This window comes from Myiozetetes cayanensis, unplaced genomic scaffold (assembly GCF_022539395.1).
Source record: "Myiozetetes cayanensis isolate MyiCay16 unplaced genomic scaffold, myiCay2020 scf4, whole genome shotgun sequence".
In the NCBI taxonomy this organism is placed as follows: domain Eukaryota; kingdom Metazoa; phylum Chordata; class Aves; order Passeriformes; family Tyrannidae; genus Myiozetetes; species Myiozetetes cayanensis.
In genome coordinates this window covers 27940010-27948904 of record NW_026087631.1, presented here as the reverse complement: position 1 = coordinate 27948904, position 8895 = coordinate 27940010, and the positions used below count along the sequence as shown (strand labels likewise).

The following is an 8895-nucleotide window of genomic DNA, read 5'->3' as shown; positions in this document are numbered from 1 at the left end:
CATGGTAATACTGAACAACTAAAAACTTTTGCTGTAGATGGAAGCAGGTTAGGGTACCATTATCTAATACATTGTTGTTGTTTTGTTTTGGTTTAGTTTGGTTTTTGGTTTTGGTTGGTTGGTTGGTTTGTTGGTTTGGTTTGGTTTTCCAAGAAGCAACTGTATTTATTATTGGGGCAAACTGTAGGAATGCTTATGCTGACAAGAGGACTGTAGGAACCCTTATGCTTGTTGAAATATTCCACACAAAGTTGATAGCAAGAGATTTCCCTCAGGAACAACTAGTCATATTAATAAAAACCAGTATGCAAACCTCATCTTGTTTTGGTTGATATTAAGTTAGCTTTCTTACCAGAGGCTGTTATGGGAGTTGTGTTTTGGATTTGTGCTGAACACAAGGTTGACAATACAGGGATGTTTTCATTATTGGTGAGCGGGGCTTACACATAGTCGAGGCTTTTTCTGTTTTTCACAAGGCCACCTGTTGAGGAGAATGGGGGTGCACTGGGGGAAAACAGCCAGTGACCTCAACTGACCAAAGGGGACCCAGACCATATGGCATCATATGGGGGGGTAAGAAGGAGGAAGGGGGGACGTTTGGAATGATGGTGTTTGTCTTCCCGAGTAACCACTACATGCGATCGGACATCTCCTGGACATGGCTGGACACCTGCCTGCCCATGGGGCACAGTGAACTAATTCCTTGTTTTACTTTGCTTGTGTGTGCGGCTGTTGCTTTCCTTATTAAACTCGAAACCCATGAGTTTTCCAGCTTGTACCCTTCTCATTCTCTCCCCGACCCTACTGGTGCGGGAGTGAGCGAGCGAGCCTGCTGCCTCCATGCTGGCTGGGGTTAATCACAGAATCACAGAACCACCCAGGTTGGAAAAGACCTCCGAGATCATCAAGTCCAACCTAGGACCCAACACCACCATGTCAACCAGACCATGGCACTCAGTGCCACATCCAGTTTCTTCTTTAAACACCTTCAGGGACGGCGACTCCACCACCTCCCTGGGCAGCCCGACCCAATGCCCCATCACCCTTTCCGTGAAGAACTACTTGCTAATGTCAAACCTAAACCTCCCTTGGCGCAGCTTAAGATAGTGTCCTCTCGTCCTTGTTAAGCTACATAAACGCTCATGAAAACAATGTTCAAGAAGAGCTGAACCGCGGTGTGCTCCCCCCGCCCCAGCCGCGCCGAGGGCCCGCCGCGGGCCCCGCTCCCCTCAGTGCTCAGCAGGGTCCCGCCCCCCAGCCGCGATTGGCCGCCTCTCTCCCTCCCGGGTCGCCATTGGCCAGCGGAGGCGCCGCGCGCCGCGCGATTGGCCGGGCGGCGGCGGTGGCGGCGGGACGGGCGGGGTGAGCGCGGAGCGGGCCCGGCCCGACCCGCGGGGCCGCCATAAAGGGGCTCCTGCAGCCCCTTGGGCTGTTCCGCGTACCGAGGTCCTTCCCTTGCGTTGTTCTCTCGGGGACGGCGCTGCGGGAGCGGCCGGTGGGTCGAGTGGGCGCCGCGCCCGTGAGGCCGTTGCGGGATGCAAGGTGCTGGGGGGGCGGCGGGGCACTCAGGGACGCGGCGGGCACGGGCGGGTCTGTGTGGCAAAGGGGTTTGAAATTTTTCCCTTTCTTTTTTGGGGTGTGAGTTTCTTGTTTGGTTGGTTGTCTTGTTTTGGTGTGTTTGATTTCGCCCCCCACAACACGGTGGCGGTGCCTCAGTGGCCCGGGGAGGAAGGGCGGCCCTGTCGCTTCCCAGGGGACTCTGGGCTCGCTGCTGAGGGAGCACTTGGCATCGCCTGGTGCAGCACCCACACTTCACTGGAGGAGAGGTGGGCTGAGCCACCCCCAAATTCAGGGTCTGCAAGAACGTGCCTTGGGCCCAGAATCCAAAGGATGTTTGTTGATGGGTGCTTTTAGCTAATAACACTTTTTTTTTTTTTTTTTTTCCACAGACGAGCGAAATTGAATTAACCTGCAGTAACAGATTAACGGCCAGCAGCGAGGATTTTGCACCTGGAAGAAAGTTGCACCTCCTTCTGTTTAAAAGTTCGCTTGAGCTGCTTGTTCTCAGCAGTGCTGGTTGCGGTGGAGCTGAGGTCTGTCAAGATGCTCTACAGTGCTGATAGGTCTGGCTGGATACTACTGATGAATTAACTCAGTGAAACATATATTTCAGTTACATAGCGTGTGAGTCTCCGTGGTGCACAAAGATGTAAAATGGTTTTTCAAGTTTATTATAACTGCATAGTTATAAGGCTGAGTACTTTATAGGATGTGTTTGAAAGCTTGGAGACTGCGTTTAGGTCATTTTCCCATGCCCTGACTTGTTCAGCCCTTCATTTTTTTCAGTATAGTTCTTGATTTGCACTTGTCTGTGCAACTGTGCACAGTTGAGAAGAATGATTTTTGATAGAATTTCAGAAATTCAGTCTAGAAAAAAATCTGTACTGTAGCAATAGACAGTTCTGTCAGACTGTCAGTGTTCTCTTTTAATGCAAAAATGACAATAGTTACTTTATAGATTGAAATTTCATTTAGAAGTATTTTTTTTTACAGTTGTATAAGCAAATGTATGTAATAAAATAAGTTTATTTGCAGCTTAGTCAGACTTGCACAAAATTGATTTCCTTCTCTTTCTTACCCATTAAAACAAGGAAAAAGTCTGGGAAAAAAGTTATTCACAAAAATCTTATTTTGAAGTTGCATTAAAATGCAGGATCAGGAACACTATGTGAAATAGGCCTTTTTTTTAATTTTCTTTGCAGTGCAGTGAATTGCAGTGTGGTTTAGGTAATGTGCACGAGTTTGTGACAGATCAAACGCTCATCAAGATAAGACATATTGTGAATTATCGCTTTGTTAAACTAGCTGTTTCCACAAAGATGTTTACTTCTGCAAAAGCAAATTTTCACAGCAAATGAAAAATACTGTTTTGAGGTACTGGATTAATTCAACAGAAATTGTTACGGTATCTGTTGCAAAAAGTTAAGCTGGTGTTGCTAGTGTTTTTACATCTCCATGATACTCCAGAGTAACTAGTAGAGGTGTGTACGTTTTGATTCTTGGCCTCTTAGGAAGGCTTGAATGAAAACAGAAGTATTATTGTGCTGTACAGCAGTAGAGGCTAGAATCCCATTGCATTGGGGACATTTTTGGGGCAGGCAGTCCCTGCCTTGTGTGTTTGCAGTATGAGTTGGGTTTGTTTGGCATCGAGGTAATTGGGGGTGTGGGTGTCATTGAAGCTGTGACCATAAAATTTATGGTTCCTTCAAGGTTTATCTTAGTATTTCTGCATAATATTTTGAACAAAGTGTGGGGAATAAAGTTGTTATAATTCATCTATTCACTGATACAGTAGTGACCCTCTCTCCGTTTTAGTGGATAGTCTGGTAAAGTCCACTGCAGTTGCAATGGTGCTTCAGCAGTCTTCTGTCTATATGTTTAGTCACGTATTTCAAACAGGTCCCTCAGGGCTGTTTTGCATTTATTTTTCAATAGGAAAATGTATTTAAAAACTTCATTTAATACCTTGAAACAATGCTGGAGCTGTAGAAACAACTTTGAATGTGGAATAAGCCGAGGTAAACTTGAACCTCTGGAGGAGATACTCAGTTCAGAGCATCCATGATAAGGGAGTGCTCTGACTGTCCCTAAAGGACACACTAACCTGAACTGAGCACGGTACTTTCCATCAGTGTCTGGAACTTCAGCTTCTGTGCTTTTGATAGCCTGAACTCAAACAAAACACACTATGCATCTTAACGGGAGTGTCTTAAAGCACTTTTAGTAGTGTTGTAGGTGCTTAATGCAGGGACAGTTGTTTGGGTTGTCAAAGTGCAAAATGTAGTAGGTCTTACAAGAACGTTGGTTGTCATGCAGGCTGCACCTGGCTGTCTATGTGGAGCAGGGCTATAACTTATTTATATGGGAAATTGAGGTAATTATTGATGAGCTCTCAGTAATGAGTGGAGTACTCTGCAAGGATGACAGAGTGGATGGCCATGTAAATTGCTAAATGCTCATGTGTCATGGTGGGGAAAAAATATTTAGTAATTCTGCTGCCAATGGCATTAATCATTCCGAGTAGTTTCAAAACAGCTTTTCAAATTTAGTTATTTCAAGCATGATGTTTTTATTTTAAACCTTTATGCAGCATTTCAGGTAACTGAAAACGTGACTGTGGAAGCAGAGAGAATTCCAGCTGGCACATATGTGTGTGTGTCTGTAACACTTATTAAAACATGACTTGAAAAGTTTGTGGTGGTTGAGATTCCAAAATCCCCTGTGGCTTTTCTGAGTTGCTGTGGCCTCTCATTATCTCTCTGTTAGATGCTAAGCAGGGGTGGGGGGAAATTCCAAGGTGATAACAGATTTGAGAATTAAATGATGCCACTAGTTGATAATATAGAAAAGTATAATACAGAAAAATAATTCTGATCCTGAGGGTGGGTTGTGGATGATTGCTCAGGAGACTAGTGATAAACTGTTATACCAAAATGTCCTGCCATGTCAGCTTAGTGTCAGAATGTTTCGAAACATTCAAGAGGAGTTTCCATAACCCAGGAGGGAAGTGATTGTTCCAGTTTCTAACATATGTTTGGGTCATCTGCTCTGGCAAAAGTAGAAGTATACCTTGTCTGCTTAAAGAATACAAAAGTTTTGGCATTTTGTTGAGTATTGAGTGTTTGTCTTGCAGCTCTAGAGAGATGCTTCATCCTCTGGAAAGTTTGTAATTGGAACTGAAACAGAAATGCAAAATGTGAAAGTCAAAAAAAAGAATATAATTGGGGGGGGTAGTGACTTAATTTCTGGATATCTTCTGTAGGTAAGATTCTGGACAATCTGTAGGTAAGAAGTGCTACTTCTGTGCCCTTGGTTTAGTACACCTGTCTAGTATACAAAAACTTGTGATATTGAGGAAGGAGAGAGATAAGAAAGCTTGCCTGATAATTAACATCCTATGATAGTCTTCTTTATTAACTGAAAAGATTGGTACAGGGACTAGTGGCAAAGTAAAGCTTTTTATTCCCCAAGTTATAATGCTTTCTAAGGGAGGATGGACTTGCCCTTACTTGGTTAGTGCATGACACTGTCATGTTTTTAGTACTTCAGTTACTTAATCTTCCTCTGTCAAGTTGAGGTTTAATGTGTAATTTTTGCTGAAGCTATTAGTCAGGATAAAAACTGAAGAAGAAAACTGAAAAGATAATAGATTATAACAGTGGTAAAGCAGAGCTGTCAGTTAATCAGATCAGATCAAACACATGATTGAGATGAAGTCAAGGAAGGTGAAAATGTTGCATTTTAACTATTTACAGTTTTGTGTAAGACAGTAAAGAGAACAGGGCTAAAGTTAGAGGAAGTCAATATGAATAAACTGGAAATAATGTGAAGTTGTGTGTAGTGTTGTAGCAGCTGGATTGTGGAATTACTTGAGTCTTTCACCCCACTTGTGCTAATGCAGCTGCTGAGCTTTTTAAGAGGGAAGACAGATTTAGATCTTCAAAGAAGGAGACTTGTTAGAGCTGAGTAAGTTCATGCAGTTTGACGAAAAACTAAATTTCTTCCTAGGAGTTTGTGTGGGACTATGTTCGGTATTTTCTGCTGGGAACTGCTGATAACACAGGGATGTTTTTGTTGTTGCTGAGCAAGGCTCTCATTGAATCAAGGCCTTTTCTGCCTCTCACCCCACCTGTGAGCAGGCTGGGGGTGCACAAGGAGCTGTGAGGGGCCATAGCCAGGACAGCTGATTCCATCTGACCCCAGGCCATATTGTGTCATGCTCAGAATGTGAAGCTGATGTGGGGCAAAGCAGGTTGGCCAGGCTGCTGTTACTTAGGGACTGGGCATCAGTGGTGAGCAATTAGGGGTTTTTTTTCCATCATTCTCCTTCCTTATTTTCATTTCTTTGCCTCCTTATTTTTTTTCTTCAAAAAGAAATTAAACGGTCTTTATCAGCCCATGGGTTTTCTCGCTTTTACTCTTCTGAGTTTGTCCCCTTTCCTACTGGGTGAGAGAGTGAGAGAGCACCTGTGTGGTGCTTAGCTGCCTACCAGGGTTAGACCATGACATAGGGTTTTCTGAGGTTCAGATAAATCCTGGGCACTGAAAGTAAATTCTAACTGAATATTCATTGTTTTGAATAGTAATTTGATACTGTATGTAGTTTGAAGTTCTTGAGCATAATAAAAAAAAATAAAGAATTTTGTGTTAATTTACCCATACTGGCAAGAGAGGGAAATTGTGATAGTAATATGTTGTTTTAATAATTTAAATGGAAATACTTCTCTCCCTTTTGGGGATTATTATATGCCTTTCCTCTGTTAACTGAAATGAAGTAATTTTTCCTCAGTCCTGAACAGTGGTGCTTAGAAAACTGAAAATTCTCTATTCTAATTCAAATTTCCTTTTAATTCATCAGCACTAGGAAGCTTTTGATACCTGTAGGAAAGAAAGAGGTTTAGAATATTGGTTAAAGGTAAAAAATGTTGGACAATACAGTTTAAAAGACAATATGAATATTTTTACTTCTAACTTCGAGTTAATTTGATCAGGGATGTGCTTTCATTATGATTTAGCATTAATCAGGTAAGGTAAAGGGTGCCAAGAATGTGAGTTGGTTTTAAGTTTTGCCCATTTGACAGCCAAATGAAGTCATATACTTCTGGGAATAAATGCAGATTTATTTTTTTAATTTGGTAACCTAGAAAACAGTATTACATACTTTCCTTTTTCAAACCTTGAGTGCAAGATCCTTTTGTTGCCTTGTAGAAGAAAATGTTTTCTGTAATTCATAGAGATGAAAAAAAAAAAAGAGCAACTGAGTAGAATAAAGGATTTAATTTTCCTTCCATGTCAGGTGTTGTTGAGATTGGGACCAGAGTAAACATATAAGTTTTTCAGGAATGCTATGAAAAATCTGAGGAAGAGCATAAAAAGATATGAGTTATTACGAGAATGAAAAAAGAACTTCTTAAATATTTGGGGCTAACTTCACATTTCTTAAAAAAATTCAACTAGTTAAATACCTTCTGCAGCAGAAAGTGACAACACCCTTTCCTCTGTGTGGGATGAAAAACACCTGAGACTGCTTCTTCCACCTCCCCAACTCTTTCCCTTCTCCCATTCCTGCTTCCCATGCCACATTCTCCCAAGTTTTTTTTAATCCTGTGAGGTATGTAATAGGCCTAGGAGGTAACTCTGTGTGTGAAGGAATGATACCAAGGAAATAAAATTCTACATAATAGGGTGAGAATAAGATCCAGGTAAATTTGATGAAATCTTGGGAGGTTTCAGGGGCAGTTATGAAACTCAGTTGCGTGTTCCTTTAACTACAGAAATTGCTGGGTGTGTAAGGGTGTCCATTATATCAGCTTTTGGAAGAAAGGTAGGATTTTGTTCACATGTTCAGAACTGCTTTGGATAAAATGATTTCCTTAATTTATATGATTTTTTTACCATTGCTTCTATGAACTAGACTGCTGCAATAAAGTTCTGCCATCCAGGTAGATCACAGCAGCTCTGGGAGTCACAAATAAAACCAGCCTGCCTGCTTCTGTGGCACTCAGCATCACCCTGTTCAGGAGTTAGGTTCATGCCACAAGTCTCAGAATCAGAGAGTGCTTTGGGTTGGTGATTTCTTTGAGCAGTGTTGTAAGATACCAGTCATACATCCTTGGCCCAAGAAAGCTGCTTTTTTTGGCTCTGGTGTGCAGAATGTGAGGGAATTGAGAAGGTAGGGAAGAACAAAAAGGAATGGAGAGGAAAATAAAGGGAGGTGATTGGGTTTCAGTGGGTGAGAACTGGATCTTGTCACCATGTGACTGATCAGGAAACTCCAGTTGTCCTACTGGCTCTGTAAAGTGGAATGATTTGAGATTTGTGTGTAGGATTGTGGTCTAGAAAGTGGATAACTTCTGAATGCTCAAATTACAGTACTAAGTTGTGAACACCTGAATGCATGCATCTACTCTGATCTTGAACATTGTCTTAATTCTGGAAAAACAGTTTGGGGTTTTTTTTTTCCTTGGAGAAAGAGGACAAGTTGGTTAGACAAGTCAGATAGATTGGGTCTAGGCTCTGAGGTTTCCTGTGCTACAGCCTGTGATTTGCTGTCTCTGGGGAGTGGTATTCTTAGTGCAGTATTTGTAGAATACGCAAGAGGAAACATTCCACTCTACATCTGTTATTAAGGCAGTGCCTGGGAAAGGCTGGACTTACCTGTTTGTGTACTGTGCATCTTAGGAGATGGTCTCTCCTGTTTTTGTTTTTTTGTTTTTTTTTTTTTTTTTTAATCCAGCTCTGGTAATCTGAAATACTTTCCTGCTAATGATCCCTCTGAGGAATTCAGGTAATTGTAGTACCCTTTTGAAATGATAGAGATGTGTGTAGAAGTGAATATCTAGCTTGTGTTCCCTGCCTTAGTTATTTAATCACGGGTGCATTGCATCTCTAAGGTGGTCAGTTTTGCAGAACTGCATATTGTCAGTGAACATTCAGTGTGTTTTGAACAGGACCACTAAACTGAGCTGCTTCTGAAGGAAGCCACTTGTAAGGCTGAGTTAGCCTGGAGTACCTGAGAGAGGATATTGTGTCTCATGAGCTTCATTGCCTGAAGGGTTTCTGGTAAATTGCTGTCTGGATTCAGATGCATAATTGCTGCCCATTTTAAGCATGCAGGTAAATAAATAAATGCCTACATCCTCTTATTTTGAGATATTTTATATCTAGGTAGAAGTTAAACTCTTCTGAAAACCAAATGTGACATCCATACTTTCATATGACATCCTGTGATGAAAGCTTTTGCTATGTTGATCCAATAAATCTTCCCCAGGGCAGAAGAATAATGACTGCATGCTCTATCTTCTAAGAACAGCTGAATACAAGATGAGATACTCT

At 41.9% G+C, this 8895-nt stretch overlaps 1 protein-coding gene across 7 annotated transcripts in view; it reads left to right on the top strand.

Annotated features, from left to right (window-relative positions):
• Nucleotides 1–1378: 1378 nt before the first annotated feature.
• Nucleotides 1379–8895, top strand: part of PJA2 (praja ring finger ubiquitin ligase 2) — a 75095-nt gene continuing 67578 nt past the window's right edge. For 3 of the 7 annotated variants that reach the window (XM_050328404.1, XM_050328405.1, XM_050328399.1), the window contains exons 1-2: nucleotides 1386–1542; nucleotides 1950–2093. The gene's annotated coding sequence lies outside the window, so the exon portion shown is untranslated. Of the gene's footprint in view, nucleotides 1543–1949; nucleotides 2185–8895 lie in introns of all 7 variants that reach the window. The other 4 variants (XM_050328401.1, XM_050328406.1, XM_050328400.1 and 1 more) reach the window with 4 other exon arrangements.